This window comes from Bos taurus, chromosome 6 (genome assembly GCF_002263795.3).
Source record: "Bos taurus isolate L1 Dominette 01449 registration number 42190680 breed Hereford chromosome 6, ARS-UCD2.0, whole genome shotgun sequence".
Taxonomy (NCBI): domain Eukaryota; kingdom Metazoa; phylum Chordata; class Mammalia; order Artiodactyla; family Bovidae; genus Bos; species Bos taurus.
Window position 1 is genome coordinate 56283053 of NC_037333.1, and position 16367 is coordinate 56299419.

Consider the following 16367-nt stretch of genomic DNA (forward strand, 5'->3'; position numbering starts at 1 on the left):
TATTGCTACAGGAAATACTTAGAAACACGAGTGGAACAGAATAGAAAACTTAAAAATGGTCAGTGGGAGCTGGGTAATTGACAGAGATGTATTATTTATCAATGGGAAAAGTACGCACAGTTCAATAAATGATGCTGGAACAACTGGTCATCTATATGGAAAATGATCAAACTGGATGCAAACCTCACACCACATACCTTTGTAAATTACAGAAAATTGGAAGATCTAACATCTAAAGAGAAAAGCAAACATTTATAACTTATTAGGAAATAAGTTATTCAACAAGGCATGAAAAATGAAAACTAAAACAAAAGATTTATAAATATGACTATATTAAAATTAAATTTTTAATTAAAAAGCAATCAAAGTTAAAAATACAAGCCACAGACTTGAAAACGGATTTTCATTGTATAGAATAAATGAAAAGCTAGCATTCAGAGTATGTAAAGCATTTCTATATAGATAAGAAAAACAGTTCCATAGAAAAGATGGGCAGAGACATGAACAGTAGTGAGTTCCCAGATGAATAAAAATAAATATTCAATAAACACTTGAAAAATATTAAATTCATTATTGAAAATATAAATTAAAACTGCAATACTGGTAACATTTTAAAGGTCCATTATATGTCATAAGAATATACATATATACCTATATATACATAAATCTATACATACACATATACATATATATGTAATCCTTTCTGTATATACATATATACAAACAAACACATACATATACGCACACGTATACATTTAAATCTATGTTCTCTAACAGACTTTTAAATATACATAAAACTAGTGCTTAATTTAGAAATTAAGTCAAATATGTGAAAAACCTAACAGCTCTATATATCAATTAAGAAAGATGATAAATATTTCACAGAAATAATATGCATCAACTTCAAGGTATTGAATCTCTAGCAAAATAGAAGAAACAAAGAATGTAGGTGATTTTTAGCTATATCTGTAAGGTTTCATTTTGTTATTTTAAAATAAATGTATTAGAAGTAAAAATATTAGAGAAATATTAGAGAAAGTTAAAATATTAGAGAAAAATCCATTATTCTTTGTATTTTATCATGTTTGAAATATTTCATACATGAAAATATATTATTAAAACCGTGAAGTGCAAACCACTTTTAAGCAACTGAAGATACATCAAATGCCTTATCTTAGGGAAAAAAAGATGAAAAAAATAAATTATACAAGTGCCTATAATTTTTAAATGAATTAACATTTTATATTTTATAAAATAATTCAAATAATTTAATATAATATTGTCATTTTATAGCACTTTGGCCACCTGATGCGAAGAGCTGACTCATTTGAAAAGACCCTGATGCTGGGAAAGATTGAGGGCAGGAGGAGAAGGGGACGACAGAGGATGAGATAATTGGATGGCATCACCGACTCAATGGACATGGGTTCGGGTGGACTCCAGGAATTGGTGATGGACAGGGAGGCCTGGCGTGCTGCAGTTCATGGGGTCACAAAGAGTCAGACACATCTGAGTGATTGAACTGAACTAGACTGATAGCAGAGTACAAAAATTTCCTAAGACATAAAAATCCTCCTATGCCTTAAATTAGAAATGTGACTATACTTGTTTGAATTCAGGGGATCCAAAAGAGTATTCTAAGTTGAATTTGTGGAGACTTGGAAAGGATTTTGACAGTCCCTAGTAATGACGTGTCTTTGGGAGGGAGACGATCTAGCTTCCCTAATAGGTATTTGGCTCTGACTTTATCCCTAATCTCCTTCCTTTTAAAGCCCAGCCTTATTTTTTCCAACAGGGAGGCCTTAGCCCTGCATTAATTTGCATGGTTGATGTAGCCTCTAATCAATGTCTGCCAAACAATCTATGACAAGTTATTAACACAGAATCCAGGAAATTAATTACCATAGTTTAATTCTGGAAATTGCCTTTAATTTGGTCAGTACTTTCCATTTCTAATCAAATTAATTGCTTGAAAACTGATTAATGGGAAGATCCAGCAGGCAGTTAATTAACATCAAAGCAAAAGAATTCTTGAGTCCTTTGAAAATTATTCAGGTACACAAGAGAAAGTTCTGGTAAACAGCCAATGGAAACTATAGCTATTCTTTAAATTCAGCATTTACTGAGCTGACCCAGTATTCTGGATTGTATATTCTAATTGAAGAAATATTCAGTGATGCTGACTAAGTGCTACATATAATGTCATGGTTATATAATTAATATCTTTTATTTGGTTATGCATAACTCAAACTTAGATACCAATTAATTCATAATTCAACAGCAAAACTTCTAAAGTGCTTCAAATCATTAAATTCTTTCAAAGTGTGTCATCACTGTACATTAACTATTTTAAACCATCTTTTACTGCCAAACTTGGGGGATAATTATTAGAAAATTTAATTGATCAAAAAAGAATTAAATTTATCATTGACACAGCAACTAAGCTGGTCAAAATATTAATTACTATGAGTGGTTAATCATCCTATTATTACTTGGTATTCTGGCACTGGTGCTGTTTTTGAGGATACCATTAAATAATAAGACTAATAAAAGGTTAGCAATAGCATCTTTAGAAATTATACATCTGAGGGGTTTAGTGGCTTCAGTCCCTCTGGGAATAGGGTCTAAAGGATTAGCCCTAAGGTTTTATTCATATAAGAAGTATGTACAATTTTTAGAAGGATGTTTACTGAAGTGGCATGATGGAGGCTGATGGAGATTATGGAGAAGCTTTATCATTTCCATCTCTTCTTCCAATCTCCCCACTCTTCTGTCTTTGATTCTACCGCATCAGATTCATAATAGTGCTTCCATTTTAGGTAGTAAAAATATATTTGCATATATAGCATATATGACCCATTTTTTTTTCCTTTTAAGTTGCTCAAAGATATAAAAACATATTTGTAGCAGTATTTGATAATATTTTCATCAGGCATTGGGGCAAAGGAGACTGGAAGCAACAGTATAGAGTTGAATTGTGGGGAGCTGGTGACAAGAGAGTGGGAATTCAGGGGAATTAGCAGAGGAACCTTAAGTGAGGACAGACTAGCCAGTCAACTGTGTGGCATGCTTTGAGGATTCACTGATTCTTCAATCTGAAAACTTTCTTTCCAAAGCTCATTTTTATAGAGAAAACAACAGCTAAAAAGTAAATATCTCAAGAAGCAAAATCGAGTCACTTTTCATCATTAAAACTTCTGGATACAATTTTTTAATCTGGTATTTTATTGTGTGTGTGCTTAGTCGCTCAGTCATATCTGACTCTTTGTGACCTCATGGACTATAGCACTCCAGGCTCCTTTGTTCACGCAAATTCTCCAGGCAAGAATACTGGAGTGGGTTGCCATTTCCTTCTCCAGGGCATCTTCCCAGGGAGCGAACCCAGGTCTCCCATATTGCAGGTGGATTCTTTACTGTCTGAACCACCAGGGTGTATTAGTTATTCTTTGCTTCATGAGAAATTACTTTAAAATTAGTGACTGGAATAACAAACATTTATTATCTCACCATTTCTGTGGGTCAGGAATTTGAGTACGTCTTTGTTGGGTGGTTCTGGCTTAGAGTCACTCATGAGGTTACGGTCAAGATGTCAGTTGGGCTGCAGGCAGTGAAGACTTGACTGGAGCTGAAAGATCCATTTCCAAGTTGGAGGACACACAGGGCCATTACCAAGGAGTCTCTGCTTCTTGCCATATGAGCCTCTACACAGGGCTTCTTGAGTTTCTTCAAGACATGGCAGTTGGATTCCCTCAGAGTGAATGATCTCTGAAAGAGAAGAAAAGACCACGTGCTGGATTGCTTCATGTCCAACTCTGTGTGACCCTATGCTCTGTAGCCCACCAGACTCCTCTGTCCATGGGATTCTTCAAGTAAGAGTACTGGAATGGGTTGCCATGCCCTCCTCCAGGGGATCTTCTAGACTCAGGGATCGAACCTTGGTTCCTGCAGCTCCTGCATTGCAGGTGGATTCTTTACCACTGAGCCACCAGGGAAGACCCAGAAAAGATCATAATGCAAATAAATTTTGATAAAAACAATGTATGAAAGGATAGAATGTATGAAATGTTATTTGAAAATAACATTTTCAAATTTTTGATCATTGCTACATAAATAGTATATAAACAGGTATAAACAGTATATAAAATGTGGGGAGCGAGCTCTGTCCCTGGCAAAGGTCATGAGGAAGGAGGCTTGGCATACGCAAAGGCGGGATCAAGCCTCAGGAGTCTCCCTGGAAATTCTCGAGCTATCTACCCCCAAAACCAGAGTCTGCCTACTTTCTGCTTTGTGCTTTCAGCTACACCTCTGACTTTACGGGGGGCTGTCCCCCACTACCTCTCTCTGAAAAAAGAGTTAGCTTACAGCTGCAGTTAATAATTCTTGGGTGTGACAGTGTTTCAACCTACAAACTCTTTTGGAAGTCCTCTAGCCTGCCTGAATAGGTTTTTTCTGGCAACATGTGATTGTTCAGAGCCTCCCAACTGTGAGAGGCAGGAGATGTTCTAAACTGTCTAAACACAGATTCCTTTGAGTAGTTAAAAGATTGATTAGAAATTGTATTGGTGAAGGGTTTTTCACTTGTTGGGCCAATGTTTGCTGCTAAGTCTCCATATCCCTTACCTATTGTGTCCTTGGCGGTGTATTGATTGATATAATGGGTGTATAGAAATGTAAGCAGTTGCCTCAATGTTTGCAATCTTGGACCCTTGAGTTAATTCTTTTCTTGATTGAGCCCACCTCACCTTTGCCCTATAAGAATGCAACTTTCTCCAATGCTTTTTGGAGGCTGGCGCCTGACTTTAGAATAATCACCTTTAGAGAAAAATAAGTTTCTTAAAATGTTAACAGGCTTCCTGGCCAGAAGATGATGTAAATCACCTAAACTTTTGCATATAAGTTTGAAAGCCTGACTTCGATGAGGATCAGGAACTGCTGTCTTTGCATGCCTTTACCCCTTCCCCCATTATCCTCTATGCACAACTTAAGGTATAAAACTGCTTTGGAAAATAAAGTATGTCCTTTTTTTCACCGGAATTTGGTCTCCCCATGTCGTTCTTTCTTTCACCTTCTGGCTGAATTTTTCCTCTGAGGCGGGGAAGCTTGTCAAGCCTACTAATTTTGCCTGGGCTTCTAAGATCCGACCAGGGAGGCCTTAGCGTCTCCTCTCCTTCGGGAGAACAGGAGGACGCCTGCGGCCTTCGTAGGTGACATTAATTCCCTGCTTTGGAATTTTATTCAGCCTCTTTTCTTCACTGAATTTTCCTACTGAGCTATCCTTATTTCAGCCGCTTTTCTCCACTAAATTTCCTCACTGAGGTATCCTCATTCTATTACTCTTTATATCCTTAATTAACATTTAATTAAGCAATTGTCTCCTGATCTTCGCCTACGCCGTCTCTCCTTCGAATACCCTGGATCAGCCGGGGCTGGTCCCCGGCAATAAAATATCATGTAAATAGACATTTATTAAGGAAAACAGAAATCTGTGCTTGAATAAGTTTGAAAACAAAAAGTTTGTTTAACTAAGAAACAAATTAAAACAACTTTTCCTAATTGAGAGATTTCATGCATTTTATGAATTCCCAAAGGAGAAATATATTTTATAGCTATTGTTAACTAAAATATTTGGAGTTCTTTTGATAATGTTCAGTAATTAGAAGTAAGTAAGAGATACACATTTTTTCCTTACTGCTTTAATACCAAAAGGATCATTACAAGAACTGCAAGCTTTTGACAAAAGTCTACCAAACATTCAGATGTTTATTTGCAAATTGACCCAGTGAGTTATCATAGCTTTGACAACCATCAAATCAGCTCTATCAACAGATATTCATAAAGTAGGAGGACACAGAATTACAGCTTTTAATTTTGAGCTCTGGAGCAAAGGGCTAGCTGAGTTTGGAAGATTTTTATTCATGAATGAAAAATTATTACCAGTATTGCTAATGCTAATTGCAAACCACCACTGGAGTGTGGGTTCCTAAGCAGAGAAGGTCCATACTGACTAATCACCTCTAGAGGTTGAGCTAAAATTAGTTGACACACACACACATTGCACTTCTGGTTAAAATAAATTGCCACTAGGGTAACAGAGAAATAACATTTTCCAACATTTTACCACATTCTTCTTTTTTTCTTTTATTTTCTTGGGCTCCAAAATCACTGCAGATGGTGATTGCAGCCATGAAATTAAAAGATGCTTACTCCTTGGAAGAAAAGCTATGACCAACCTAGAAAACATATTAAAAAGCAGAGACATTACTTTGCCAACAAAGGTCCATCTAGTCAAAGCTATAGTTTTTCCAGTAGTCAGGTATAGATGTTAGAGCTGGACCATAAAGAAAGCTGAGCACTGAAGAATTGATGGTTTTGAACTGTGGTGTTGGAGAATACTCTTGAGAGTGCCTTGGACTGCAAGGAGATCCTACCAGTCAATCCTAAAGGAAATCAGTCCTGAATATTCATTGGAAAAGACTGATGCTGAAGCTGAAACTCTAATACTTTGGCTACCTGATGTGAAGAACTGACTCATTGGAAAAGACCCTGATGATGAGAAAGAATGAAAGCAGGAGGAGAAGGGAATGACAGAGGATGAGATGGTTGGATGGCATCACTGACTCCATGGACATGAGTTTGAGCAAGCTCCAGGAGTTGTGATGGACAGGAAAGCCTGATGTGCTGCAGTCCATGGGGTCGCAAAGAGTTGGACACAACTGAGTGAATGAAATGAAGTGGTTTGTGGAACTAACAGTTTTAGAAAAGATACGAAAAAATCTCTGCAACCTGCATCTCACTGTCCCAGTGAAGAAGCTCTAATGATTTCCAGGAAAAAGAAGGCGTTATTCAAGGACACATCACTGATCGAAGGCTAATGAAAATCTTAAGGCCCATGCCTGGGGAAGGGACACAACAATGTCTTAAAATACATCAGTTCAGTTCAGTTCAGTCGCTCAGTCGTGTCCTACTCTTCGCGACCCCATGAATCGCAACACACCAGGCCTCCCTGTCTATCACCAACTCCCGGAGTTCACTCAGATTCATGTCCATTGAGTCAGTGATGCCATCCAGCCATCTCATCCTCTGTCGTCCCCTTCTCCTCCTGCCCCCAATCCCTCCTAGCATCAGAGTCTTTTCCAATGAGTCAACTCTTCGCATGAGGTGGCCAAAGTACTGCAGTTTCAGCTTTAGCATCATTCCATCCAAAGAAATCCCAGGGCTGATCTCCTTCAGAATGGACTGGTTGGGTCTCCTTGCAGTCCAAGGGACTCTCAAGCATCTTCTCCAACACCACAGTTCAAAAGCATCAACTCTTCGGCACTTAGCCTTCTTCACAGTCCAACTCTCACATCCATACATGACCACAGGAAAAGACATAACCTTGACTAGACGAACCTTTGTTAGCAAAGTAATGTCTCTGCTTTTGAATATGCTATCTAGGTTGGTCATAACTTTCCTTCCAAGGAGTAAGCGTCTTTTAATTTCATGGCTGCAGTCACCATCTGTAGTGATTTTGGAGCCCAGAAAAATAAAGTCTGACACTGTTTCCACTGTTTCCCCATCTATTTCCCATGAAGTGATGGGACCAGATGCCATGATGTTCGTTTTCTGAATGTTGAGCTTTAAGCCAACTTTTTCACTCTCCACTTTCACTTTCATCAAGAGGCTTTTTAGTTCCTCTTCACTTTCTGCCATAAGGGTGGTGTCATCTGCATATCTGAGCTTATTGATATTTCTCCCGGCAATCTTGATTCCAGCTTGTGTTTCTTCCAGTCTAGCGTTTCTCATGATGTACTCTGCATATAAGTTAAATAAGCAGAGTGACAATATACAGCCTTGACGCACTCCTTTTCCATAGAGGATAATTAATTAAATTACTGACCTTTTAAATTATAGAATGACAGGCTGCAGACAATCTAGTAATTTTACTTCCATTCTGATCCTATATTCAAAATGGTTAAATATACACGGCCACATTTATAGCTGAGCAAAATGTGTGTGTTAAAATATGTTTATGGAAAGACATGATAGGAAGTGAATTAATTCCAAATAATGCCATATGCAATAGGAAAAGTAATAGCAGTGCAGTCTGTTTAGTGTTTCCTGTAAACTGGGCTTCCCAGGCGGTGCAGAAAGAATCTGGTAAAGAATCTGCCTGCCAATGCAGGAGACATGGGTTTGATCCCCGCCTCAGGAAGATCCCTTGGAGTAGGAAACAGCAACCTACTCCAGTATTCTTGCCTGGAAAACTGCATGGACAGTGGAGCCTGGCAGGCTACAGTCCAGGCGGGCACAAAGAATTGAACACTACTGAGCCTACATGAATGAATGAACACGAACATAAGCTGGGTATTTTACGTTAGTAATCTACTACTTTATATATGTAACATTCATCCTCACAGTAACCTTGTATTGATGGAACTATTACTATTCCTGTTTTACAGATGAAGATGGAAGGGAGGTAATTGTTCAAGGACAAAATGCTGGGACTCTAAACCAAGTCTGTCTTATTCTACAGCTCATGCTGATAGTCTATCTACATTGCCCGTACATGAACGCTGCTTCAGAGACCAACTGCTGGCAGTAAACCAAAAAGCAGAAATACAGAATGTTGTTTGGGAGAGCTTACTTAAATCAATGTCTGTTTTTAAAAGTAAGACAATAAAGAGCACAGGATCTCATATTCCACAATGAAGAAGAATTAGAGCCACATTTCACAAAGTTACGTGAAATTCAATTTCCATTCTATTCAGTGGAAAAAAATGTTTCTATTCTCTGCTCCACACAACCCCTTACCAGTATGAAATATTTTGGAATAAACAAATATTCTTAGGTGATTCTCAAGAAGAAAATATTTATAAAAACAGAAACAACTTTGAATTGGTAACTCACACTAATAACTATTTTTCACTATTAGTATAAATTTCAATTCAATAACCTTTTATTGTGTATATTCAATGTACTTATACTAAGTGCTGTGGGAACATAAAAAGCATGTAATTTTTCATCAGTGCTTTCAAAAAAACTATAATTTCAAGAGAGAAGCAAGACATGTAATGTTAAACTGTTGAATCATAATTATGGACATTATATGAGTAAGTGACCAAATGAAAAGTACAGACCAGAATTCCTCTAACTATATTTCAGGAGATATTTTAAAAGAGTTCTTTTTTTTTTTTAATTTTCTGATACTAAATAAAATTTAAAACCACAAAATATCTACATTTTGAATACTATCTTTGCAAATTATTTCATCATGAATATTATCGAACATTTATTATACACAGGCAATAAAAACACTAAGTGTGTTAGATATATTACCTCATTTCATTCTTCAAATAATTCCAAGAAAGGATTTGTTATTATCCTCATTTTATAACTGAGAAGGATGAGGTTTGGAAAGCTAGCATAATGATTGCAGATGATATGCTTAAAATTATATATGGAGAAAAACTGCTAGACCCCAAACTATGGGTTCTAACCTGAAGAAGGAGAATGTCTCTGAGGTCCTGAATATTTTATGTAAAGTAGGCTACTTCTCATTTTTTATACCATCAACCTATTTTCCTTCTATAAAGGAAATTTGCATTTCAAACTTTTCATTATTTGTTTACTCATCTATTTTCTGTCTACTTGAAGGAACATAACTACAACAATCTTTTTCACCAATATATCTAATGCTAATCTAATTCCTGTCACATTATTAGCAAGCAATATTTAATAGAAGGAAAGAAAAAGGGAAGGCAGGAACTACCAAAGCAAATATTGCAATAGACAAATTTCAGCAGGCAAGGAAAACCTTTAATTCAAGATTACTGTGATAAGGAAGAGAGTCCAGAATACAGTGTGACCTCAACTCCATGAAAGAAAACAAAGGGTTGGATGGGTTTAAGAGCTAAGATGACAAAGGCCATCTGGGTTTGCTGACTGGTGTTAACCAAGGGAAAAGTAAACTTTCTCACATCTTCATGACAGCAGGTAGTTTTGCAATTTGGAGCAAGTTACCCACAGAAGTTAGGCTCCTTCCCTCTTACAGAATCTGACAGAGATGAGGATGGCCTTTCCTGATGAATGCATTTCAAAGGAATGGTTCCCAGGTCCTTGAGAAAGACATCCCTGGAACAAACTTGGAAAGAGCCCTTAGAAAAAATTACATCTCAAGGGGCAGAGAATTAATTTCTAATGGTAAGTTTTTAAGTACAGGCACTAAGAAAATGAAGGTCAGGCACCAAGAGTCAGGAAAAAAGCTATCTAAATTTTTGTTAACATGAGGGGAACTTTGAGGCCTTTTGGTGAGAAGGAAGGAAGAGGAAGGTAGAAGAGAAGGGAAGAAAGACAACATGGTGGTCATGAAACTGTGCTGCTTAGACCTCCTTTCAAGATAACCTGCTGCAAAGAAAACAGTTGGCTGAAAGCCTCCAACTGCTGTACCTTCAGAACTGCTTGCAGTGTTCACATAGAAGTTAATGCTCTCCTGGGCTGTTTCCAGCCAATGACTGAGCAAGGCAGGGATATGGAGCTGGGCTACCTTACCCAATGTAAGATTCCTCTAACGGGGAGATTTTGCTCTGGGGTCTCCATATGCCGGGTCAAGATTTTCCCACACTGGGGAATTAAGATCCTGAAAGCTGAATTGCATGACCAAAAAACAGAGGGAAAATCTGCTCCTTTTCTAGTTTATTCTTCACAGATGTTTTTCCTAATAAATTTCTAGCACATCTAATTTTGTCTTCTCGGAAGAGCGAAACTAACAACAAGGGAAAGGAATAGAGGCAGGAGGGAGGGCAAGAGAAGGCAAAAGAGAAGAAACCAGAAGGCAAAGGAGAACGATAAGAAAGGAAAAAAAGAAATATGCAAGAGAGAGAAAAAGAGAAACAGAGGCAAATAGCACACATACTCACCAATCTCATTTGCAGTTCTAGAATTTGAAAGTTGAATTTTATTTTTTCCTTGACCTGAACTGTCATTGCTAGCAGAGATGCTTTAAAGAAAGCAAACACCATACATACAAGGATAGTCCTCTGGATGTTTCTTTATGGCAGTCATAGGGATAATAAAAGTTTGACACAGTGGGTAACTTACCTGTACTAGATGTCTACTGTATGGCCCAACTTTATCCTACAAAGAAAAAAAACTTGTAAAATATTTCTATACTTCAAAGTCCTAGTCTTGAGGTAGGGAATAGATAGGCTCCAGGTTGGATGTTTACAATCAGCCGGTCTCATGTTTACATTTCCTGAGACAAGAGACAGGCGGGCTCTAATTGAAGAATTTTTACAATCAGTGTCCTGTTTACCCTCCAAAATGGAAGTAACAACAGAAACAATGCAAATAGCCAGTCTATGTCTCTTATAAATGTCTCAAGGTAAGAATCATAGCAAGGACAAAGACAGGCAAAATCCTGTCTGAGTAAAGGATTAAGAGATTTCTGCTCCCTTCTTCTCAGGACAAGGGAGACACTACACATGTACAGAAAGGCTCCTTGGGGTCAAAAGTCAGACGATAACTCCATGCTATAAGGAGCCTTTACTTTGAGATCCATCTTGGTTGTGGGGTGCCTGTGCACCCCAGGGGAGGGTCCTGAGACAAATTAACCAGGCAAGGAAAAAGGCTTGAGGAAAAACAAAAACTGACTCCCTTATAGAGGATTTGGGCTTCCCTTGTGGATCAGCTGGTAAAGAATCTGCCTGCAATGCAGGAGACCTGGGTTTGATCCCTGGTTTGGGATGATCCCCTGAAGAAGGGAAAGGCCACCAACTCCAGTATTCTGGCCTGGAGGATTCCATGGACCGTATTGTCCGTGGGGTCGCAAAGAGTTGGACACAACTTAGAGACTTTCACTATTCACTATAAAGAATTTAAACTTCTCAAAGGCAAAAGTCTCTCTTCTCTGAGTTTGCCCTTGTGCCTTTGCTTCTCTTTTCAACAAATTTCTTTACTTTTTTCGTTACCTTCAGCCTCCTTACCTTTATTCATTATTGGTTAGGCAGGCAAGGGACTACAGACTATAGCCCTAACTGCGGTCCCTGTGGTCCAGTGGTTAGGATTCCTAGTCCAGGAAACTAAGACCTTGCTTCCAGCTACCACTCGCTGCTGCTTGTTGCAAGCTGCCATTTACTGCTTCGCATATCTTAAGTCAGTCTCACAATTATTTTTTGGGCTGTGAGAAAGGATAAAAATTCCTATCTCCCTATATAACTTTCACCTCACTTTTCAACCCAATCATGGACAGCTGGAAATATAAACTTCCTTCAGGGGAAGCCCTATTTGTAGTATGTATGAAATGGGCCACCCAAGCTTAACCAGTGCCCCACATTGACCAAATGGCTAATACATAGGCTGTGGACTGAGCACCAGTATAGAAGGTCAGGAAGACCATGCAAGGCCTGTATGTTTTTTCACAACTTTTTCTGCAGTAGAAGGTACAAAGAACATTCATCCTGGGGAGACGCTGCCACACAATCACTTGTGAGCAAATCAATGCATAAAAAACACCTCTCCAAAGCACAAACAATGGTTTTCAGAGTGAATTCAGCCAAAACCAATATTTGGAAGAAATAAATAATATTGTATCTATTGCTGTAAACAGAATCTGCCAAAAGGTCACCAGTTTTCATTATTTAACTACTTCACTTACAGCAGGTCACTCTTCTCATTCTTTTATTTTTTGTAAAGAAAATCAGAGCCTACCTGATTTTCTTTACAAAAAGAAAAGAAAATTTTCTTTTCTACCTGATTTTCAGCCTTGCTCCAGTTCTTGGTTCGCTCCCAAATCTTTGTGATTCTCCGAGCAGCCTATTTTATTTTTAACAGCTCTCAGTAGTGGCTGCTGCTGCTGCTGCTAAGTCGCTTCAGTCGTGTCCAACTCTGTGCGAACCTATAGGCGGCAGCCTACCAAGCTCCCCCGTCCCTGTGATTCTCCAGGCAAGAACACTGGAGTGGGTTGCCAGTTCCTTCTCCAATGCATGAAAGTGAAAACTGAAAGTGACGTCGCTTAGTCGCGTCCAACTCCTAGCGACCCCATGGACTGAAGCCTACCAGGCTCCTCTGTCCAAGGGACTTTCCAGGCAAGAGTACTGGAATGGGTTGCCATGTAGTGGAGGAGCTGTCCAACCCAGTCAGTTTCCATAGAGGAGGATTTCACTCAGGACCTAGATACAAAAGGCTTGGAAGTCACCCTCTCAGGCAGCAGCTGTTAAACAATGCAAATATTTGGTGGGATGGAAGTGTTAGTCCTGACAGCAGCCGGAGCCAGGTGTTCTTGAGGAGAGAGATTTTCCCTGGTCGACAGTTACAAAACTTACCGCTCCAGCTGACCATAGAAGGTCTTTGCCTGGAGATACCAGCAAGCCCTAAAAGCTGAGAGCTTAAAGATGGCGGCCCTAGTCAGGATTCCCCCAGAACACTGGAATCTTCCAGACCCCGCCCAACCGGAAGTCAGACCCTCAGGTTAAGCTCCAGGCCCAGCAAGCAGACTTCTTTCCCAGGAAGGCTGGGAGTGTTGCCCTGGTCGTCTGTGCTGTGCCCTGGAGCACACCAAAGACTGTCTCTCCAGTCATTTCCTTCCCACAGGACCCAAGAACACAAACCAGGCAAGCAATGGGCATCTCCTCAGTGGCAGCCAGAAACACTGGAAGTTCCGCTACAGGAGATGCTGGCGCTTTTGGTAGTAGAAGGAAAGCAGAAGATGGTGCCCGCTAACTGCAAGGACGCAGAGAGGGAGAGCTACGAAAGCACTTGCCAAAAAATGAAAAAGAAAAGAAGGGGGAGAAAGGAAGAAATGAAAAACGTGTTTAAAAAAAAAAAATGGCACCCTCCTGCTCCAGCAAGGCAGAGAGCGCGAGCAAGAGCGGGGAGGTGGTGCCCACCAGCCTCTGTCCCTGGACTGAACCCCAGCCGACCTTTCCCCTCAAAACCGAACTTTAAAATTAGCATATGAGCCACTTTCACAGAAAGTCTGAGTGCTTCTCAAAGAGCTGCTTCTGTGGAGACCCTGAGGCAGGTAAGTCTGCTTCTGATTTGTAAGAAACCTTTGTATTCCACCAGAGCCCCGAGAGTCTCGGACAATACCTCTATGGATTTTTACAGCCAGATGTTACGGAGTCTTGGCTCTCAAGCACAGGTTTTAAAATTTGAGGTGCCTAATGTAGGATACAGATCCTTCACTCTTCGTGGAGAGATGGCGGGTTTTGAGTTTCCTTGGGGTTTGTGGGTCTGAGCGCCACAGTGCGGTTTCTGGCAAGATCTCTGCCTCTCCTCCGTCTTCTGTGTGATTTCCGTTTCACTTGCGGGATATGAAGAGGTTTTTCAGAGACAGTTTTCCATATACAGCTGCAGAATCCCTGTGTCCCTGGAAGGAGATGAGTTCTGTATCATCCTATGTCGCTGTCTTGAATCCTTTTTTTTTTTTTCCCCTTTAATTTTAAAAGCTTTATTTTGAAGATCACTTTAAAAACAAATTTAAAAATAATATGAGAAAATATTGCTTGAAGCACATTCGTTAAATAAATATGGTGATTAGATCAATAAGGGAAATATGTTTTTTCCTGCAATCTTAGAAATAAGTTCGGTTGTCCTGAAGGTTCTTCAGTTCAGTTGCTCAGTCATTTCCGACTCTTTGTGACTCCCTGAACAGAAGCATGCCAGGCCTCCCTGTCCATCACCAATTCCTGGAGTCCACCCGAACCCATGTCCATTGAGTCGGTGATGCCATCCAACCATCTCATCCTCTGTCCTCCCCTTCTCCTCCTGCCCTCAAATCTTTCCCAGCATCAAGGTCTTTTCAAATGAGTCAGCTCTTCACATCAGGTGGCCAAAGTATTGGAATTTCAGCTTCAACATCAGTCCTTCCAATGAACACCCAGGACTGATCTCCTTTAGGATGGACTTGTTGGATCTCCTTGCAGTCCAGGGGACTCTCAAGAGTCTTCTCCAACACCGCAGTTCAAAAGCATCAATTCTTAGGTGCTCAGTTTTTTTTTCTGGTCCAACCCTCACATCCATACATGACCACTGAGAAAACCATAGCCTTCTCTAGACGAACCTTTGTTGGCAAAGTAATGTCTTTGCTTTTTAATATGCTGTCTAGGTTGGTCATAACTTTCCTTCCAAGGAGTAAGTGTCTTTTAATTTCGTGGCTGCAATCACCATCTGCAGTGATTTTGGAGCCCCCCAAAATAGTCAGCCACCATTTCCACTGTTCTCCCATCTGTTTGCCATGAAGTGATGGGAGCCGGATGCCATGATCTTAGTTTTCTGAATGTTGAGCTTTAAGCTAACTTTCTTATACTTTCAAAAAAGGAAGGGGGTGGGGGGAGACAGTTAAAACTACAACTTGATTATATAAATCCACAGTACATACCAAATTTCTCTGTTCTTCCCAAAGTCAGTTTGAGCTTCTGACTATGCCATGTTTTTTTTTAAATAAATAATGCTAGAAATTTAGTAGGATTTACTGGTCTGTCTTTTGCATGTACAGCCAGAACCTGAAACAAGATAGGCACAATTGTCTGATCCAAGTAGGAACGAGTTAGCAAAGACTGGAGATCCATTTTTTGTTTTGTGACTTTTCTGCATTAATCTTCTCATTTTCTACTGTCCTCTCTCTCTCCTTATTTTTGTCTAACTTTACCCTGGAAAAGGATCTGAGGTGTGAGACAAAACATTTGGGTATCACTGCTCTAAAGCATCATGTCTCTGCCTCCATAGGTAAGCGTCATCGTTCATTTTAATCAGTTTCTTCACAAGCCATAGAGAGAGAATTTCTTTCTTTTCTCCTTTTTTTTTTTTTGAATCTTTTGAAACTTAATGGAAGTTTTGATGGATTTTTTTTAACATAAATATTACCTTTTCTAGAGGTCAAATAATGCCTTCAACCTTAGAGTCAAAACACTGCTAGCAACTTTTGAATAGCATTTCACAAATACAAAAATACCACTCTAACTGGTATCTTTGATACAAAGAGAATGTCAAAATTAAGCCCCAAAGTGAGAAACCAGGATCTGGAGCCATCAACAAACATAAACTCAGATGGCGTATTAAGAAAACCAGAGCAGCAGTACCATCCATCACTGTGCAGGTGGCAAAGTCCTATATACTCTTTGAAGGCTAAGAACATAAAATTACAAAGGAGCACAACTGAAACCAAGGTAGGTGAAACATAATACTGTGCAAAAAAAGAGAAAATGCTCAGAAAAGAGCAATGAACTTTATGGGAAAAAATAATGAAATGGGATAATAGAAGATGAAGAATGAGATTTATAATGTAACACAAGCATTTGAGATGTAAAAGTAAAAATTAAGATTTGTTGATGCATTCTGTGAACATTTTTTAGAGCCCACTGTATTCCAGGCACTATTTTAGGATCTTG

At 39.2% G+C, this 16367-nt stretch overlaps 1 long non-coding RNA gene across 1 annotated transcript; it reads right to left on the reverse strand.

Moving 5' to 3' along the window:
* Positions 1 to 19: 19 nt before the first annotated feature.
* Positions 20 to 13418, reverse strand: LOC132345583 (uncharacterized). The gene is made up of 4 exons (XR_009495037.1): positions 13302 to 13418; positions 11080 to 11115; positions 3508 to 3765; positions 20 to 232 (listed from the first exon to the last, which is right to left on the reverse strand). It is a non-coding gene; the product is annotated as an uncharacterized lncRNA (long non-coding RNA).
* Between the last annotated feature and the right edge of the window lie 2949 nt (positions 13419 to 16367).